Here is a 22,331-nt window from a genome sequence, read left to right as displayed (position 1 = left end):
GATCCATACTATCCAAACCAAGGCATTGGAGGATGGCTTGATGAGGAGCCAGAAGATGATCACCCTATCCCTTTGGATGATCACCGGGCAGAGGGCTTTTTGGATAACTCCGAGTCCGAACCAGAAGTCAACAACCTGCCCCCAGTAGCTCCAAACCCCAACCCCCGTCCAACATTTCAGGGTCCCACCCCCATGTGGGCAACAACCTTGAATCGATGGAGCGATGAACAAGGTCAGCCTTTACCTTTCAATGGGGACCGAAGCTTCTACAACATAAGCGAGGGAGGTTCAGCTGACAGAATCTTTCCCATCATAGTCCGTAGGATTGCTAGGAACGTTGAACAAGGTCATGCAGCCATTGGCAGAGTTGTGGAAATTAATGCCAACTCTAACCTTAACACTGTCTGTATCCGCCAACTGGAAGAAGCCATGGATAGGACTAGGAAGACCAATGAGGCTCTGCAGCAACAGCTAGCTGCATCCCGAGCCGAAGTCAGGGAACTCCGAGCGCGTCAGAGGGCTCATGAACGACATCTTCAGGAACTTGTACGCCAACTGGCTGATCTTAGGGTTCGCCCAATGGATACCCGTCGCCAGTAGAAGATGTCAATTCATCTTTCTCTTTTGTCTAAGGAATAACCTTTTCTTTTCTATGCTCGATAGAGCACTGGTGTATAAACATTCCTAATCTTGAAAGTACTATAACTAGACTTCTAAGCTGTCAACATTTTCTACTATTAGGTCAACTTTTCTGAACTCATGTTACATCAGTAATACCAGTAATATTGGTAGCTATCTAATCTATGGGAAAGTTTGTACTCTTGTGTTTCACGAATCTATTAGTATGTTTCTAACTCATAGTTGGACTATGGCGATTTAGTCCATGAAACCCCCCCCCCATCATGCTTACAATTGTTCCTCACTATTGTCATCATCTTTGTAAATTTGCAGTAAAAGATGCCTCCCCGCAAGCGTCCGATCAGAAGCACGCCTGTGAATCAAATTCCACCTCCACCACCTCCTCCTCCTCCACAGTTCAATGCAGTGATGTTTCAAGAAACCGTAACCGCAGCTGTGGCCCAAATAAATTCCAGTGATGCAAGTGGAGGTGGAATGGGCGTCAACTCTAGACATGGTGAAATCCACCCACGTACATAGGGGTGTACCTATAAGGATTTCATGAACTGCAAACCAACATTCTTCAATGGGACCGAAGGGATCATTGCATTGTCTCAATGGATCGAAAGAACTGAAGCCATCTTCGAGATGTGCTCGTGCCCCGAGGAAAGCAAGATAAAGTTCGCTACTTACACCTTCACCGAAAGGGCCTTGACATGGTGGAATGGCCATGTCAAATCACTCTCCTTGGTAACAGCCAACGCCATGGGCTAGGACACACTGAAAGACCTTCTAACAAGGGAGTACTGTCCTAGGGGTGAAATTCAGAAACTCGAGGAGGAACTCTGGAACCTCAAGATGAAGGGGACCAACATAGTGGCTTATACAGCCAGGTTCTGCGACCTGGTAACTCTATGTCCTAACATGGTCCCTAATAAGAGCAAGAAAATTGAACGATACATCTGGGGTTTAGTGTCCCCGTATCGAGGGAACGTTCTAGCATCACACCCTACGACCTTTGACAGTGCCAAGGAATTGGCCGAAAGGTTGATTGATCATGAAGTTCCTAACACTCCATCAACAACCACAACAGTTGCCACTGCACCGACCAAGACATCCGATAACAAGAGGAAGCGGTAGGACCAAAAGAAGGGCAAGTCAACTCAATCCTCTTCCAAAAACCAACCGACTGTGGCGATCCATGCTGCCACTACTCCTGCTACCCCTGTACCAGCCAAAACATATGCAGGGAACCTACCCAAGTGCACCAAGTGCTCATTCGATCATCACGGCTCCTTCCATGAAATGCACTGCATTAACTGCGATCGGAAGGGCCATACCGCCCGGTTTTGCAGATCTCAACCCAAACCCATCAATCAAATTCCCAGTACCGGAGTGAGCCAGGCCTGCTATGGCTGCGGCGAGACAGGGCACTTCAAAAGAAACTATCTGAAAGCTGGGAATACGGGAGGAACAGGAAGACTACTTGCTATTGGCCACAATGAAGCAGTAGCAGATCCCACAGTAGTCACGGGTACGTTCCTTCTCAATAACTCTTATGCTTGTATCCTATTCGATAGTGGAGCAGAAAGAAGCTTCGTAAACCAAAACTTTAAACACTTACTTAAACAATCCCCGCAAGCATTAGAAGAAACATTTGTCGTAGAAATGGCTAACGGAAAGACAAATAGTTCTAAAGAGATCTACATAGGTTGTACCCTCACGCTAGATAATCATTCGTTCCCAATCGACCTCATACCAGTGGCAATCAAGAGTTTCAATGTCATTGTGGGCATGGACTGGTTGAGTCTCCATCGTGCCGATATCCTGTGCTTCGACAAAGCAATCCGTCTAAATCTACTGAATAACGAAACTTTGTTAATCTACGGAGACAAACCCAGTACGAGTCTTCGTATCATCTCCAGTATTCAAACCCAAAAGTACTTGCCTAAGGAATATCGTGCATTCCTTGCACATGTTGTCGACACGAGCCAGAAGACAAAAGACCTAAAAGACTTCCCCGTAGTATGCGACTTCCCCGAAGTCTTTCCAGAAGAGCTACCAGGTTTACCTCCCCAACGGCAGGTCGAGTTCAGGATCGACTTAATTCCAGGAGCTACCAGGTTTAGCCAAATCGCCCTATCGTCTAGCGCCTGCTGAGATGCAAAAACTGTCCGGTCAACTTAACAAGTTGCTCAGCAACGGCTTTATAAGACCAAGCTTCTCATCCTGGGGAGCACCGGTCTTGTTCGTAAAGAAGAAAGACGGATCGTTCCGTATGTGCATCGATTACAGAGAACTCAACAAGCTGACGGTCAAAAATCGCTACCCTCTTCCTCATATAGACAATTTATTTGACCAACTGCAAGGGGCGAGTTACTTTTCCAAGATTGATATGAGGTCCTGGTATCACCAGTAACGATTGCTTGAGAAGGATGTCCCGAAAATAGCCTTCCGAACTCGTTACGGACACTACGAGTTCGTAGTGATGCCGTTTGGACTGACCAATGCGACCGCGGTATTCATGGACTTAATGAATAGGGTGTGTTGTCCTTACTTGGATCAATTCGTCATCGTCTTTATTGATGACGTACTCATCTACTCTCGAAGTAAGGAGGAGCATAGCGATCATCTACGACAAGTCCTAGAAACCCTACGATCGGAGAAGTTTTACGTGAAGTTCTCTAAGTGCGAATTTTGGATCCGAAGAGTTGAATTCTTAGGACACGTGGTTAGCGAAGAAGGAATCCACGTGGACCCATCCAAGATTAAAGCTATTGAGAACCGGTCAGCACCGAAGACGCCTACATAAATTCGTCAATTTCTAGGCCTCGCTGGCTACTACCGCAGGTTCATACAGAACTTCTCTCGTATTGCGAAACCCATTAAACCATTGACCCAGAAAGGCATGGCCTTTGACTGGGGAGAGAAACAAGAGAAGGCATTCCAAACCCTGAAACGGGCCTTATGTACTGCACTGATACTATCCCTCCCCGAAGGGATAGAAGATTTTGTTGTATATTGTGATGCCTCCAATCAGGGGCTCGGTTGGAGTAACCATGAGTTTACGACCGTAAACTCATTGGTTTACGGTAGTAAACTCTCAAAGGTGGTCCAAGGACCGTAAACTCCAAAAGTGTGCCATTTCAAGCCCTAACCACTTCCTAAGCCTTTGATTCAACCCTAGCGCACTTCTTTGAGAAGCATGAGACCTTAAAACACTCAAATACGCCATTCCCATGAGTTTATGGCCGTAAACTCATGGGGGAAATGGTCCAAGAACCGTAAACACCCCTAAGGGCCACCATTTGAGGAGTAAACTCCAAAGTGAGGCCATACACTCCTTAAATGCAACCCGTAGCACTCCTAGCACTTGAAACAAAGTGTTTTCATGCATTAGATTGTCTTACTTACTTAATTAGTAATTAAATAACTAATTAGATACAATTATGTATCACTACATGTTACATAGGATCCGCGTGTGTGTTCAAGTCCTCATTTGACACCTAGCATCCTACCCGCCACTTCCGTCCACTCCACTCACTGCGAGTGAGTTCATACCCCTTAATTGACCTTTTAAATGTTTTTAAATGCTTTTATGGGGGGGGGGGAATACAAGTTGAATCCAACAAGTTATAGTATCAATCACATGTGATTTATAACTTGCAACCAAAAAGGATTTTCTATACTTTTAACTGCTTTGCCAACAAAACTGCTTTAAATGTTTATCAAACTCATTTTTCATGTTAAATCGTTATAAAACTATTTCCAAACTCTTTTAAACTTCTTTTGTTCCCAAACTATATCTACATCAATATATTTATATAAGTAAGACTTGAAGGACTTAGGACTGATAGCTCACCTTACTTCTTGTTCTTGTTTGATTGTGGGCTTAGGGTATATTGTTATCTGTCCGACTGTCGTTGAATTCGTAGTTATATATTATATATATTTGTGTTGGATATAAAAGTCTTCACTTCAGTTCAATACCTTTGTGTAGCAAAGGCATGCATCTAACACTTCTATTTAACTATAATAGGTATAGTTAAGGATTACCGCTCATTACTACTATTATCATGACCCTTACTATAGTTAGTACAGTTATGAGTCAATACATGCTAAATACTATGCAAGAGAATACTATATACTATACAAGAGAACACTCAATAAATTATACCAAGAAGTACATCATACTATAATACAAGAGAATATACTAAAACAGAATGTGACATACTACTTCTCGATACGAAACTTCACTATGCTATCACTGTGTAACCAGAGTCTACTGGAGGGAGAGCGGGCATATTGTGTATAGATCTATATGGGACAGACACTCCCACATCCCGACTGCTAGCTACAGTCTGAGCCGACTAGGCCCAGGGGTGACAAAATGTCACCATACTACGTGTGACCTGGAGGGTCACCAGTTATTCGATCGTCAATCAGCATGGTTACATACGAGTTCACATTCAGACCTTTAATTAACTCATTAAGAATTAAAGGCACAACAAACTCCCTGACGTGTATTGTACATTTAATACTACCTGGAGTTTGCATTTTTATTACATTTATCCGGCAGTGACGCTGCAGGGGTAAAACATTATTTTTCCCAATTACTTTACATGAATGAAGTCTAAAACTATATTTTCATATTGATAGTTTCACTGGGAAAACTTTTAAATTTTCAAAGGATCAAACATACAAATAACCAAGTCTTGGTAGAAGACTACTTTTGCTGGAAAATATGGGATTTATAGGGATCATACTATTTTCAAACATTGATAACAGCTATTATATTACATGATTGTAAACACTTTTATACAAGCAATGCCACTAAATACTTATAAACTCACCAGCTTTATGCTGATACTCGTTTTCAAAATAACTTGTATTCTCAGGTCATCAGTAGACAGGTATAGATGCAGCTTTTGAGAAGATGGAGCACATACAAGACTCATCTTTTTATTTTGATTATACTTTTGGTGTCTTACAAACTGTACAGAACATGCTTGTATTACAATTACTATATTAATGCAATGGATGTTGTTGCTTGTCTTTACTATTATGCATTGGTATGTTACTGTACACGACGTCCTCCACCCTAGAACGTATTCCACCGTTCTAGGTTTTGGGGTGTGACAGCATCTCATCGTATATGTATCAATTATAGGGGTCTAAACTAGTTAATAGTGAAGAAACGTTATCCACTTTCGAGGATCAATGATTTGTTTCACCAACTTCAGGGTACATCTTGGTTCTCTAAGGTTGACTTGAGATTGAGTTATAATCAAATAAGATTTAGAGATGAGGATATCTAGAAGACGACCTTCATGACTCGTTATGGGCATTATGAGTTTGTGGTGATGTAATTCGGGCTCACCAACGCATCAACATCGTTCATGGATCTCATGAACCAGGTGTTCAGGCCGATGTTGGACCAATTTGTGATCGTGTTCATTAACGATATATTGGTCTACTATAAGACCAAAGATCACTATGAAGAACAATTGCGATAGGTACTTGACACTTTGAGGAGGGAGAGGTTTTATGCCAAATTTTCCAAGCTTAAGTTATGGTTACGCAAGCACATCCTGGTCAACCCGGACAAGAATGAGGCCGTGCTGTTATGAGAGGTTCTAAGGTCTCTATATGAGATTCAAACTTTCCTTGGTTTAATAGGGTATTACCGGAGGTTCATCCAGGATTTCTCTAAGGTTGTAGTTCTGTAGCACCTGGTTCCTGGTATGTAATTTAAATTAAGCATTTTGCATTTTGGCCTAGGACTCGGCGAGTTGGTGGCCCAACTCGTCGAGTGGAATCAAATTGGACCCGGGGGTCAAGTGGTTGACTCGGCGAGTCAGAGGTCGGATTCGGTGAGTCCGCGTTGTATGGACAAAAACCCTAATATGAGGGTTTGCACCTTATATAAACAGATTAACTCGGTCTTCCTTGTCCCTAACACTCCCCAAGAGCTGCATAGCGAAACCCTAGCCGTATATGTGTGTATTAAGGCCATTTTGGTGCTTTTGTTGATTTGTGAAGCTTGGAAGAAAGAAGAGGAGCTTGAATATTCGAATTGGGGCTTGTAGATCCAGAAGTCTCATTCCATTTCCAGCTTAATCAAGGTAAAATGCTCATGCTTTGGTCTATCATTTGGTTGTTCACCTTTTGGATATGGATCTTGGATGCATTTAGGGCTTTTCAAGCCACTTTCGGATTTAAGGGATGTTATGTGAACTTTACCTTAAGATCTGGGCTTTAAGAGGGGTCTCATGGCATAAAGGTGCCAACTTTAGGGCCATGAGAGCCCCATGCACATTGTAAGACACTTTATATGGATTTTTGAGCTAAAAACCCCATGCATGTGCATCAAGTTTGGAACTTTACATGAAAAATGGTCATTAGGGGGCCAGATCTATGGTTTGGATGTGTTAGACCTCATTTAAATCGACTGTATGAAGTTGGTCAAGACTGGACTCAGCGATTGTATGAACAGACACGGCGAGTCCAAGGCAATCTCCCAATCTTTGAAGATAGACTCGACGAGTTGTTCATACAACTCAACGAGTCATAGACTAGAAAAGTTCTTATGATGAAGATGAACTCGACGAGTTCAAGAAGGAACTCGGTGAATCGGATGAAGATGGTCCCGATGTTATGGATGAAGGAGAACCCGTCGAGTTCTGGCTAGACTCAACGAGTGGAGTCGGGGTTTGGGTCGGATTAGAGAAGCATGGACTCGACGAGTTGGTAGGCCAACTCGGCGAGTCAGGTCAACTGAATGTTGACTTTGACCGGCGTTGACTTTGACAGAACTTGGACCGACCCTGTTTAGGGTTGTATGCGATGTGTGTTAACTTGGAGGTTATCGTGTAGGGATCAAGGAGTCGTAGGGAGTCGACTTGTGTGCCGAAGATATTTCTAACACTACACGACATTGAGGTGAGTTACCTTCCAATAGGGGTGGGTCTAAGGCCACAATGTCGGCCCACCAAAAGGGGTATTTATAAGATAATGGTCTTTGTGATAATTATCTTGGACTGGTTATATGATTTATCTGGAATATATGTTATGTGTTTAGTAGGGGTTAGTTTCCCTAACAGTGGTCCTTAGGACCCAAGGGTAGGTCAGTACCCAGATATGCTTGACTGTATGTTATATCTGTTGATTGTATGCTAGTGATAGGGGTGAAATAGTCCCCAATTACCGGTTGAAAGATACCGATGATCGGTACCGGTTGAAAGATACCGATGCTGGTTACCGGTTGAAAGATACCGATGATGGTTACCGGTTGAAAGATAACCATGCAGTTTGCCGGTTGAAAGATATCGACAATATTGTGTGGTATGTGGTATGATGGGGGAACTCACTAAGCTTTGTGCTTACAGTTTTGGTTTGGTTTCAGGTACCTCTTCGTCAAAATGGAAAGAGCCGGCGGCGTAGCAGCGCATCACACACATGATTTCTGCGCTGGATTTTCCGAGATCGCACTCTGATTTTCTTTGTTTCCGATGATAATGTTTTGAGACATGACCTTATGTTTTATAATTAATGTAACTTGACGATGTTTTAGTAATACGCTTTATTACATGTTAAATTTTAAAATGAAATTTTTGGCCTCGAAATTTAGGATGTTACAAGTTGGTATCAGAGCCCTGGTTTGAGGGATTCGGACACACCCTCGGGGGTGTCTGGACTCAAACCAAGGAACTAGAAGATTGTTTACAAGGAAAATGGTTTTCTAAAATCTAAAATGGGAAGTTTTAAGAAAGACAAAGTGTGTGATGCGTGCGACCAACCGGGCTCAAGTAAGTTTTCCCCAAGATACCCATACTTGTTATATTTTGTTATATGGTTTTGATTCAGAGTACTGCATGCTAGAATAGGACTAAGGATCTAGGAGGATGCTTTTTGTGCCTGATATACGATTCTGAGAATTGCATGCTAGTTAAGGCTAAGGATCTAGGAAGGATGCCTTATTTGCCGGTTGTATGAGCTGTATGCTAGGACTGTTTAGTCAGCAGTAGGATGCCATGTTTAGGTTATGCCTGGTGTGGTTACTCAACGCACGAATGCTGCTTGCTTTGTGCTATGGGGGTTCTGGCCAACTTCGACTAACTAGTGAACAGATGTGTAGCAATATCCGCAAGCTAGTTAGGGGGACGCGGTAAGGACTCCTAATGCAACTGATGGCGGGAAGTAGGTTGGAGAGTGCCCTAGGGAAGCCTAGGATGTGATTAGTGAGACGAGTATTGGTGAAAGGGACTTGGTGAAGTCAAGGCAATCCTTGAGGAAAGTACGGATAGATGTGGAAGGTAGTATGGGCCCGTACTACTGAAAGCAGAGGATCCGTACTCGATTCAAAGAGGGACGAGATGGAACCTGGAAACTTGGAGAATGGGTGAGACCTTTTGAGGGTATATGTGATCCTGAAAATTGTGTTTTTATTTTCAGAATGGTGTTCACATGTCATGGAGCAGGGGGACCATGATCGGGTTCGGGAGCGGGTTCATCGCATCTGAGATTACGAGAGGTATTCTTGAGACGACCCCGGTCATTTTCGGGTCGATCAAGGAAGGGATTATCGAGCTGATGGAGGATCGCCTCCGGACATTCAGGAGTGATCTGGCATCTAGCCAGGTGGGTACACGCACACTGTCCTTTAAGGACTTCCGTGGGAGTGGTGTGCCGGATTTTCATGGGGTGAAGGACCCCATTGCTGCTAGGAGATGGATCGCAAACATCGAGTCTGTGCAACTGATAAGCTTCTGCCCAGAAGGGTCGAAGGTCCGTTTCGCTGCAGGTTGTTTGAGGGATAGAGCCAGAGATTAGTGGGAGTTGATTGGCGATACGTTGGGAGCCCCAGCCATTGAGGCTATGACATGATCAGATTTTGTGACCCGATTCAGGGTTGAGTTTGCACCAGCTGTGGAGCTTCAACAGCTGGCCAGAGAGTTCTTGGATATGAGACAGACTACGGAGACTGTGGCGGAGATCACTGCTAAGTTCCGGGAGAGGGCCTTGTTGGTGACCCAATATGCAGGGGATGAGGATATGACGAGGACCCGATACCATGACATGCTACAGGTTGATATTCGAGAGCATGTTAGGTTTTCTGCTTGCCCTACCCTGGATTCCATGATTGCCAGGGCTAGGGAGAGGGACATCGATTTGGAACACATACGGAAGAGGAAGGCCACTGAGGGGCAGACGATGGGGGATTCGGGGAAGAAGCCCAAGGGACCCGATGGTAGGCCGAAAGGCCAGTCAGGGCGGGACCGCTGTGGGAAATGCGGTCGGTCACATGAGGGAGCTTGCCGCACTGGGCCGAGTTCAGGCTGCTATAAGTGCGGTAAGGTTGGGCACTTTGGCAGAGATTATACTGCCCCTACTTCTGCGATTCAGACATCAGACCTGATTTGCTTCCATTGCAATCAAAGGGGCCATAAAAAGGCCAATTGTCCCAGGTTGACAGCAGCAACAGTAGCAGCGTTGGCAGTGGCGCCAGCGTCAGCGACAGTACGGGCTATGGATGGCCGAAAGTTCAAGTCGGAGGCTCCAGTGGTTTGGAGCCGGGCATTTCAGCTGACAGCCGAGGAGGCACACGTTGCACCCGATGTGGTGACGGGTATGATTCTTTCCCTATGATTTATTTATATGATGTTATGATATTGATATGTGCTCTGTGTATATGCGTTTAGGATTGTTCCGTGTGAACGGTATCCCATTGTAGGTGTTGTTTGACTCGGGTGCCACCGGATCGTTTGTTTCTCTTGTGCTTAGCAAGAAGTTCACTGAGTCTTCGAGCATTGGATTGCCCTTTAGAGGTAGAGATTGCCGATGATCGATCGGTGCGAGCGTCTGCAGTGTTCAGAGACTGCGTTCTGAGGTTATTTGAGGAGCGCTATTTGGTAGACTTGGTTCCCATTCCGTTGCGTGGGAACAAAGTGATTATAGGCATGGACCGGTTGAGCCCTAATGGGGGGTTATAGATTGCGCATAGCAGTTGGTGCGGATCAAGACCCCAAGTGGGGGAGAGTTAGTGATCCACGGCGAGAGGCCACAACGTGGACCCACAGTATGCTCAGCAGCAAGAGCTAGGCGCTACCTTTAGCAGGGATGCGCGAGATATGTCGCGTATGTCATGGATACACGGGTGGCGGGTAAGGCGCCGGTGAGCGAGGTTCCGATGGTGCGGGACTACGGATATGTGTTCCCAGAGGAGCTTCCTGGGATACCTCCGAAGCGAAAGGTAGAGTTCAGGATCGACCTAGTCCCTGGTGCGGCTTCGATAGCCAAGGCACCGTATCGGTTGGCTCCTCCTGAGATGAAGGAGTTGTCTACACAGCTGCAGGAGCTGTTAGACAACGGATTCGTTAGACCAAGCAGTTCACCCTGGGGAGCCCTGATTTTGTTTGTGAAGAAGAAGGACGGGTCGCATCGGATGTGTATAGATTATCGGGAGCTGAACAAGGTAATGATGAAGAACCGTTGCCCACTCCCGAGGATCGACGACCTCTTTGACCAGCTACAGGGAGCATCTTGGTTCTCCAAGATTGATTTGCGTTCAGGGTATCATCAGATGAGGGTCAGAGAGGAGGATGTGCAGAAGACTGCTTTTCGGACACGTTATGGTCATTATGAGTTTGTGGTGATGCCTTTCGGGCTCACCAATGCTCCTGCCGCATTCATGGATCTCGTGAATCGCATGTGCCGGCCGATGTTGGATCGGTCTGTGATTGTTTTCTTTGACGATATCTTGGTTTATTCCAAGACGCGAGAGCAACATGAGGAGCACTTGCGTGAGGTTCTGAGTACTTTGAGGAGGGAGAACTTATATGCTAAGTTCTCCAAGTGTGAGTTTTGGTTGCGAGAGGTGCAGTTTCTGGGGCACCTTGTCAACCAGGATGGGATATCAGTGGATCCGGACAAGGTAGAGGCCGTGATGGGATGGGAGGTCCCGAGGTCTCCATCCGAGATTCGGAGCTTCCTAGGATTGGCAGGCTACTATCGGAGATTCATTAAGAACTTCTCCAAGATAGTCGTACCCCTGACCAGGATGATGAGGAAAGTCGTGGTTTTTCGTTGGGGGCCTGAGCAGTAGGCCGCATTCGAGACGTTGAGACAGAGGTTGTGCGAGGCGCCAATCTTAGGCCTGCCTGAGGGCATGGAGGATTTTGTTGTGTACTGCGACATGTCCATCTCGGGTTTGGGCGTAGTGTTGATGCATAGAGGGCACGTTATTGCTTACGCTTCGAGGCAGCTGAAGCCTCACGAGGCGAACTACCCAACGTATGATTTGGAGTTGGGGGCCGTTGTGTTCGCCCTCAAGATTTGGCGACATTACCTCTATGGGGTTTGCTGTACCATCTACACGGACCACAAGAGCCTGAGGTATCTTATGGATCAGCCGAATTTGAACTTGAGGTAGCGTCGGTGGCTTGACGTGGTAAAGGATAATGATTGTGAGATCCTTTACCATCCGAGGAAGGCCAATGTGGTGGCTGACGCGCTTAGCCGCAAGGCAGCGCCGATCCGAGATATCTGTCTAGGGATGACAATGGTGACTCCGCTATTGGAGCAGATTCGAGAGGCCCAGCAGGAGGCCATGAAGGAGGAACATTGGAAAAGCGAGCGGGTTGTAGGACAGGTTTCCTCCTTCGACTATGACAGTAGAGGATTGTGGACACTACACCATAGGGTGTGGGTGCCATATCACGGGGGTGTGCGCCAGCTTCTGATGGAGGAGGCGCACAAATCTCGATTCTCCATTCATTCGGGGCGACGAAGATGTATAGGGATCTTCGTCTAGACTATTGGTGGCCCTGCATGAAGCGGGATATAGCTTGGTACGTGGAGCGGTGCTTGACCTGCAGGAAGGTCAAGGCCGAGCATCAGAGGCCACATGGCAAGATGCAGCCGTTGGAGATCCCGTTATGGAAATGGGAAGACATCACGATGAATTTTATCACCAAGATTCCCAGGACCGCACGGGGAGTGGATTCTATATGGGTCATCATGGATCGGTTGACCAAGAGCGCCCACTTCATACCGATCCAGGAGAGTATCTCGGTTGAGAAATTGGCCGATATTTACATCCGAGAGGTGGTGGCGCGACACGGAGTGCCGGTCTCCGTGATTTCAGACAGAGATGTACGGTTTACTTCCAGGTTCTGGAAGAAGTTCCATGACGAGCTGGGTACTCGTCTGCATTTTAGCACTGCTTTTCACCCGCAGACAGATGGTCAGAGTGAGCAGACCATCCAAAACCTGGAGGATATGTTGCGGGCATGCGTGCTAGACTTTGGTGGCAGTTGGGATACCTATCTTCCTTTGGCTGAGTTCTCATACAACAACAGCTACCACGCGAGTATTGACCGTCCTCTTTTTGAGATGTTATATGGGAGAAGGTGCAGGACCCCGATATGTTGGGGTGAGGTTGGCCAGAGGGTCATGGGGAGCACCGAAGTGGTGCTCAAGATGACGGAGAGGATTCAGCAGGTCCGGAGCAGGCTTCAGACTCCTCAGAGTCGGCAGAAAATTTATGTCGATAAGCGTCGATCCGACTTGGAATTCCAGGTCGGGGATATGGTCCTCCTGAAGGTGTCACCTTGGAAGGGTGTCATACGATTCAGGAAGCGGGGCAAGTTGGGCCCTAGGTATATTGGACCTTTCAGGGTTGTAGCCCGGGCGAGGAAGGTAGCATATAGGCTGGATCTGCCAGCTGAACTCAGTCAGATTCATAACACCTTTCATGATTCCCAGTTGCAGAAATGTTTGGTGGACGATTCGGCAATAGTGCCTTTAGAGGACAGGTTGATGGCAGCCTGAACTACATCGAGCGGCCAGTGGCGATCCTGGAGAGGAAGTCAAAGGATCTGAGGAACAAGAGAGTGGAGCTGGTAAAAGTTCAGTGGCTGCACCTGAAAGGCTCGGAGTGGACTTGGGAGCCGGTGGACGAGATAATGGAGCATTACCCTGAGCTGTTTCAGGATCGAGCAGCAGACTTCGAGGACGAAATCTAAAATAAGTGGGGGAGATTTTTAGCACATGGTTCCTGGTACGAAATTTAAATTAAGCATTTTGCATTTTGGCCTATGACTCGGCGATTTGGTGGCCCAACTCGTCGAGTGGAAGCAAATTGGACCCGGGGGTCAAGTGGTTGACTCGGCGAGTCAGAGGTCCGACTCGGCGAGTCCGCGCTGTATGGACAAAAACCCTAATATGAGGGTTTTCACCCTATATAAACACATTAACTCGGTCTTCCTTGTCCCTAACACTCCCCAAGAGCTGTATAGCGAAACCCTAGCCGTATATGTGTGTATTAAGGCCATTTTGGTGCTTTTGTTGATTTGTGAAGCTTGGAAGAAAGAAGAGGAGCTTGAATATTCGAATTGGGGCTTGTAGATCCAGAAATCTCATTCCATTTCCAGCTTAATCAACGTAAAATACTCATGCTTTGGTCTATCATTTGGTTGTTCACCTTTTGGATATGGATCTTGGATGCATTTAGGGCTTTTCAAGCCACTTTCGGATTTAAGGGATGTTATGTGAACTTTACCTTAAGATCTGGGCTTTAAGAGGGGTCTCATGGCATAAAGGTGCCAACTTTAGGGCCATGAGAGCCCCATGCACATTGTAAGACACTTTATATTGATTTTTGAGCTAAAAACCCCATGCATGTGCATCAAGTTTGGAACTTTACATGAAAAATGGTCATTAGGGGGCCAGATCTATGGTTTGGATGTGTTAGACCTCATTTAAATCGACTGTATGAAGTTGGTCAAGACTGGACTCGGCGAGTGTATGAACAGACTCGACGAGTCCAAGGCAATCTCCCAATCTTTGAAGATAGACTCGATGAGTTATTCATACAACTCGGCGAGTCATAGACTGGACAAGTTCTTATGATGAAGATAAACTCGATGAGTTCAAGAAGGAACTCGACAAGTCGGATGAAGATGGTCTCGATGTTATGGATGAAGGAGAACCCGTCGAGTTCTTGCTAGACTCGACGAGTGGAGTCGGGGTTTGGGTTGGATTAGATAAGCATGGACTCGACGAGTTGGTAGGCCAACTCGGCGAGTCAGGTCAACTGAATGTTGACTTTGACCAACGTTGACTTTGACTGAACTTGGACCAACCCTGTTTAGGGTTGTATGTGATGTTTGTTGAGTTGGAGGTCGTCGTGTAGGGATCGAGGAGTCGTAGGGAGTCGACTTGTGCGCCGAAGATATTTCTGACACTGCACGACATTGAGGTGAGTTACCTTCCAGTAAGGGTGGGTCTAAGGCCACAATGTTGGCCCACCAAAAGAGGTATTTATAAGATAATGGTCTTTGTGATAATTATCTTGGACTGGTTATGTGATTTATCTGGAATATGTGTTATGTGTTTAGTAGGGGTTAGTTTCCCTAACAATGGTCCTTAGGACCCAAGGGTAGGTCAGTACCCGGATATGCTTGACTGTATGCTATATCTGTTGATTTTATGCTAGTGATAGGGGTGAAATAGTCCCCAATTACCGGTTGAAAGATACCGATGACCGTTACCGGTTGAAAGATACCGATGTTGGTTACCGGTTGAAAGATATCGATGATGGTTACCGGTTGAAAGATAACGATGCAATTTATCGGCTGAAAGATACCGACGATATTGTGTGGTATGCGGTATGATGGGGGAACTCACTAAGATTTGTGCTTATAGTTTTGGTTTGGTTTCAGGTACCTCTTCGTCAAAAAAGAAAGTGTCGGCGGCGTACACACACATCATTTCCGCGTTGGATTTTTTGGGATTGTACTCTGATTTTCTTTGTTTCCGATGATAATGTTTTGAGACATGACCTTATGTTTTATAATTAATGTAACTTGACGATGTTTTAGTAATACGCTTTATTACATGTTAAATTTTAAAATGAAATTTTTGGCCTCGAAATTTGAGATGTTACAAGTTCCTGTGACGAAACAGATGAAGAAGAACATCACTTTCCGGTGGGGGCTTGATTAGCAGACTAACGTGATGGCTGATGCTTTGAGCCCACAAGACGACTAGTGCGAGTGTCAAAATCTAGATAGAAGATTAGGAAAAAAAATATATTTGATTCCACATATCATTATTTTATGAGTTGAAAAATAAGTAGTAACAAAAGGTAGGAATATATATATATATATATAGAGAGAGAGAGAGACAGAGAGAGAGAGAGAGAGAGAGAGAGAGAATCGGGTGATTACTCATTTTAAAGTGAAGACTCGTGAGGACACCTTAAAAAAATATATATAAATCATAAAATCGAGCATAGATCTATGTCTGGGAGAAAAAATGGATCATTAAAATTGAATCATGGATCAATTTTAATGATGATTTTTTTTTCTAATTTTTTTTCTTCCGGATATAGATCTATGCTCGATTTTATGATTTGTATTTTTTTTAGATTTGTTTTTAATTTTTTTAAGGTGTCCTCATGGGTCCTCACTTTAAAATGAGTCATCATAGAACTAGACCATGTGTGTGTGTGTGTGTATATATATATATATATATATATATATATATATATATATATATATATGTGTGTGTTCTAAATAACATAATGCATAACTTTGCGGCAATGTCAAGTCTTAAGCTTTTGCAAGGCTTGGCAAGCCACGTCGTTTGTAAAACGTGACTTAAGACGACATTTTTTTTTATATAATTAATATTTATATATATATATATATATATATATATATATATATATATATTTTCAACTATTATTCTAATTTTGAGTAAATTACTAAAATCATCGTTATGGTTTGGTTAAACTTGTACGTTTGACCCCTAACTTTTTTTTTGCACTTGGGTCGTCCCTATGGTTTGATTTTGTTGCGTTTTTTGTCCCTACGGTTTGGTCAAAATTGCACGTTTAGTCCCTAACTTTATGTATGTAAGGGACGAAAACGCAAAAAAATCAAACCACATGGACAATCTGAGTGCAAAAAAAGAGTTAGGGACCAAACGTGTAATTTTTACCAAACCATGGGGATCATTTCAGTAATTTACTCTTCTATTTTATAGACATATATGAGTTAATGTGACGTTTTGGTAAAGTTTGGTGGCAGACACAAGACTTAGAGCTATGTCGAGCTTTTTAGAATCTTGATATATATATATATATATATATATATATATATATATATATATATAAGGAAAAGTGAATATACATTACAGCCCCACCTAAGCTTAGGTATTAAACCTCATGAAAATACGTCATTTTACTATATAAAGATTGTGGTTAGGTGATTCACGATTAACACTTGAATGTGTAGATTCAAGATCGACGCAATAGTTTTGATAACGAAGCGAGAATATTGATTATCTTCGAACTTTGTGACAGTGAAAAAAGTAATGTTCATTATGGTGAAGTAATAAACGATAATGGAGGAAAGAAAACGAGGATGGTAAAACGATAATGGAGGAAAGAAATGTTATCGATGATGATATATTTACTAAGTGAAAACTAACCGAGTATGTTTACTAAGTTAAAACGACATATTTTAAAGGTTTAGTACCTAAGCTTAGGTGAGGCTGTAATGTATATTCCATATCCCCATATATATATATATATATATATATATATATATATATATATATATATATATATATATATATATATATATATCATACATACTTATAAAGCTAGCATTTTTCCTTTAACCTCATGCATTTGAAACCCCCATAAAAATATGCAAACACCTCATGCATTTGAAACCTCCTATTTTAATGAATACCACTCAAAAGTCTCTTAATAATGATTAACAATTCAAAGGTTTTATAACTTATATAATATATTTAATATACAATTAATGGGTACTCCACTAAAGGACAATCTTTTTTTAGTAGACACACAAATACAAATCACACACACAATTCACAAAGAAAACAAGTTTAAAGTTTCTTTGTATTGGTTTGAGGGCTTTGAACAATTTTTCGAGCCATGTTATTATGTTGAAGTTTTTAATTTGTAAGTTTGTTATATATTAATTCTTTTTTGTATTTTCTTGATTTAAGTATTCTTTTAAGAATATCATTGTATGTTGTGGTTAAAATTTTAATGTAAATTAGATTAGATTCATATTATCGATCATATGTTATGGAAGGTGATATATATATATATATATATATATATATATATATATATATATATATATATATATATATATATATATATATATATATATAATATTTAATTAACTATTATATACATGTTTTTATTTTCATGTTGCTTCAAAACAATAATTACTTAAAAATCAAGGATATGTCATATTATCCATGTAAGCCTTTTTAAAATGCAAATTGTCTATCTTATCACTTTATAGTTTAGTATATGTTTAACATTTTAATTATAATAGTAAGTGCTTTTTAAAAGTTTCTTTCACTTATTAATAATAACAAGTGGTTTTAAAATTAATAAGCAATAATTATAAATAATAGAATCGAATTACATGGATATGTCATATTATCCATGCAAGTCTCTTTTGAAATTCAAATTGTCTATCTTACCACTTTATTATTTAGTGTATGTTTCACATTTTAATAATAATATAAAGTGTTTCTTAAAAATCTTCTTTAACTTATTATTAATAATAAGTGGTTTAAAATTAATGAATAACAATTTTAAATGATAATAACATCAAATTATAAATTTCATTTAGCTATAAATAAATTGTATTTTAAATGAACATCATTATTAAAATTAAAAAATGATCGCATAAGTAAAAATATAATTAATCAATAATAATAATTGTTAAATTTAATACTAAATAGATAATTATATTTAATTCTATTAATGAGGAAAGTTGGTTGATGTCAATGAATATTATTGTTCAAAATAATTGAGATTATATATATATATATATATATATATATATATATATATATATATATATATATAGGGTTAGGTTCAATGTAAAATGAACAATTAGGGCAATATATGCTGGAACCAATGATCAAGTGACACGTGTCCATTTCTTTATTCATAAGCAATCTACTATGGAAGTTATTTATGTAGTTATTCCAAAATGATGTGTTGTCATGCTTTCATTGGTTTCAACATGTGTTGCCCTAATTGTTTATTTTCCATATAACCCTTCCCTATATATATATATATATATATATATATATATATATATATATATATATATAATCAAGATCAAATAAGAAGGAAATTTTTGGTAAGAAGGTAAGAAGTTTTTTTTCTACATATTTTTTTCGTGAACAAACAAAATGAATCATTAGATGATTCATTTGTAAGATGATTCACAAGAAAAAATTTTCAAAAAAACATCTCGATGATTCATTTATACAGTGATTTTGTTGTTATTCACTAAAATTGTCACAAAAGTGAATTTTTTCTTAATTTACTTAAAAATGAATCATAAAGATGTTTTTTTGGGAATTTTTTCTTGTGAATTATCTTACAAATGAATCATCTAGTAATTCATTTCTTTTGTTCGTCAAAAAAATATGTAGAAAAAAAACTTCTTACCTTTCTACCAAAATTTTTTTTTACCGGATCTATATCCTATATATATATATATATATATATATATATATATATATATATATATAAATTAATGTAAAAATATTATCTCAAAGTTAATGTCAATAACATAACCATTTTAAACATATATTTTTCAATATTTTAACAATATATTTTTAATCTTCGACGCACAGCGCGCGTGAATTCGTCTAGTGTATATATATATATATATATATATATATATATATATATATATATATATATATATATATATATATATATATATATATATATATATATATAACAGAAATTACTTAAAGGACAAAATATAAACTTTTCACTACAATGTAGGGACTATTATTGTAATTTACATTATAAAACAATAAACGAAAGACGTGTTTAGGTGGTTGGAGAGGCTCAACGGATCTATGAAATTGGAATAACGCGGAAAGCGTAAAAGGGGCCGGCAACATTAAGCAAGCGACCGTTTAAATAAAGTCGAGGCATACAAGCGCGTGATAGTGATTTCCATGAGGTCACAATGTTTCCTTGCTTTATTTCTTAAATTAAATACATATTTTTCATAACAAAAATATAAATATATAAGTTTGGTTGATTTTACGTTACTTAATAAGTTATAAATGTTTAAAATATACATAATATGTAAAAAAAAAGTTTATAGATACTGACTGCTTGTAAATAATCCGAATTCAAAACTGATTTTTGAACAACAATATGTCAAATACTTGTTTATATATATATATATATATATATATATATATATATATATATATATATATATGCTATGAAATATGTAACCTTTGATAAAATATTAAAATGATATGAGTTAACTGGTTGTTTATATAAGTTATACCATATGTTTAGATTAAGTTATATTGTAATGATCGTTAGTTAGTAACTTGAAAAACTAGGGAACATGTTCATGGCAAAAGAAACATTGAAGCTTTTACAACGACCAAAAGTAAAAAACAATAATGTATTCTTTTTATGATAGATCAATATTATATTTTTATGCAAACACATGCAATGCAATGTTTAACTAAATGATTATTATTTGGGAATTTCTATACGTACTTCCTAAAGTGCTTAATGTACTTTCATTACGAGTGAACTATTGTATGTATATGTGGTTTGACAATTTATATGAGTGAGAAAGGTACATAAAATTTTATAGTTATAGGCAATTATACAAAGTGTTGATTAAAAGAATTATAAAATAAGTAAATATGATTTCATTATTTATTATTATTATTATTTTTGCGATAGTCTAAAAATTGTTTTATAGCTTTTGGTTTGTTTGGTATGATTTTACTTATATTTTTGTTATTGTTAATAAATTACATAGAAATTTGTTGCATTGCTTTTGGTTTGTTTTGGAATTCATTAATTATTCAATGGGTGTTGGAAGGAATTAAATTCTATTTTTCATTATTATTATTATTATTATTATTATTATTATTATTATTATTATAGTCATCTGTGTAATTTCTTTTTATTTTTTGAAAAATATCTAATAAATGTTAATTATGTCATTTTCAAATATTTTATGCAACAAGAAATAAATTAGTAAACCAACCCTCACTCCATGTCCACTGACGCCTTGTATTATAAGAAGATGTTTCTTCCCTTCACTTTCCTTCATCAACTTCTTCTGCAAAAACCAGCTTAAAAATGGCTGCAATTTGCTCCAGAATTTTCCTCTTCTACAATCTCATCTACACAATCTTCCTCTCTTTCATTCCAAAAAAACTCAGACATTACCTCCCTTCTTCATACAATCCACACCAACAACAACAACAACAACAGATCCACGACCTCACCACCACCACCACTCCATTACTTCCACCTCCATCAACACCGCGTTCTTCTCGCATGGATTCCGACCAGCTCCACCGCATCTTCCAGATGTTCGACAAAAACGGCGATTCCAGAATCACCAAACAGGAGCTAAACGAGTCCTTAGAGAACATGGGGATATTCATCCCAGACTCAGATCTAGTTAAAATGATCGAAAACATCGATGAAAACAACGACGGATGTGTTGATATCGACGAGTTTGGTGCTCTGTACAAATCGATCATGGACGACAGGGAAAACGAGGAGGATGTGATGGAAGCCTTCAATGTGTTCGATCAAAATCGAGATGGGTTTATCACTGTGGAAGAATTGAGATCGGTGTTGGAGTCGCTAGGGCTGAAGCAAGGGCGGCAGGCGGATGATTGCAGGCGGATGATCATGAAGGTGGATGTTGATGGTGATGGGATGGTTAGTTTTACTGAATTTAAAGAGATGATGAGATCAGGTGGGTTTTCCGCCATGGCTCAAGATTGAAAACTTGAAATACACACCGATTATGATCTGATTAATCAAATCATTCATTCCAATTATGTTCATTTGTTTGTTAATTTCGTTTTTTATGATCTGGGGATGATTTTAGGACTTTAAAGAGTCTTTTTTTTTATAATGATCTTTATTTTGGGGGTTTTATGTTCTTGACCTCGAACCCAAGATACAATCCCAACATGAATTTCTGTAAGGATGTATATAGTTCGATCATCATTGATTCTTTAATTTTTATTGGAGAAATTACATTTTAAGTTGTTTATGATATGTGTCGCTGAACGATGAGGATCTTCCTTCTATACTTGTTCTATAATTGAAATATTTTATTTTAATTTAAGTTGGACTAAATTACAAATTTGGTCCCTATATTTTATCCAAATTGCAAGTTCCTTCTCAATTTTGAAATTGTCTTGTTGTTGTCTTTAATTCTGTAATTCGTTGTGTATATGGTCTCTACCAGCTAAATTGATGTCAAAGTTTGTAGTGACATTGAATTTGAGTAAAACAGTCGGTTAACTTTTTTTTTTTTTTTTTTTTTTAAATTTATGATAACAAACGTTATAAAATCAAAAGGTTAGGCACCAAATACGTTATGTTTTTTTTTTAATCTCAAAAAACCACTTGTTAGCAAATGGAACCAATGCAAAAGCCAATTTATGATAAAAAAAAATGTTTGGATAATTGCTTATTAAATTATTAGCATAGTCATGGCCACCAAAAACAAATGTACTTTAAAGTTTTTTTTTTTTTTTTTTTTATATCGTCTTGATATTTATAAGGTATCATCTATCACCTATTTTTAGAGCAAATTAAACGAATCCTCTCTGTCAAAAAG

General features: G+C 40.0%; 1 pseudogene; it reads left to right on the top strand.

The window, feature by feature from the left end:
• The first annotated feature begins 20,774 nt into the window (after positions 1-20,774).
• LOC145093715 (calmodulin-like protein 3 pseudogene) lies at positions 20,775-21,758 on the top strand (annotated as a pseudogene).
• Positions 21,759-22,331: the final 573 nt, after the last annotated feature.

The sequence above is a fragment of the Lactuca serriola genome, chromosome 3, assembly GCF_051521515.1.
Source record: "Lactuca serriola cultivar US96UC23 chromosome 3, Lser_US96UC23_V15, whole genome shotgun sequence".
In the NCBI taxonomy this organism is placed as follows: domain Eukaryota; kingdom Viridiplantae; phylum Streptophyta; class Magnoliopsida; order Asterales; family Asteraceae; genus Lactuca; species Lactuca serriola.
Note: the sequence above shows the minus strand (reverse complement) of the source record. Positions and strands in the feature narration are given on the sequence as shown.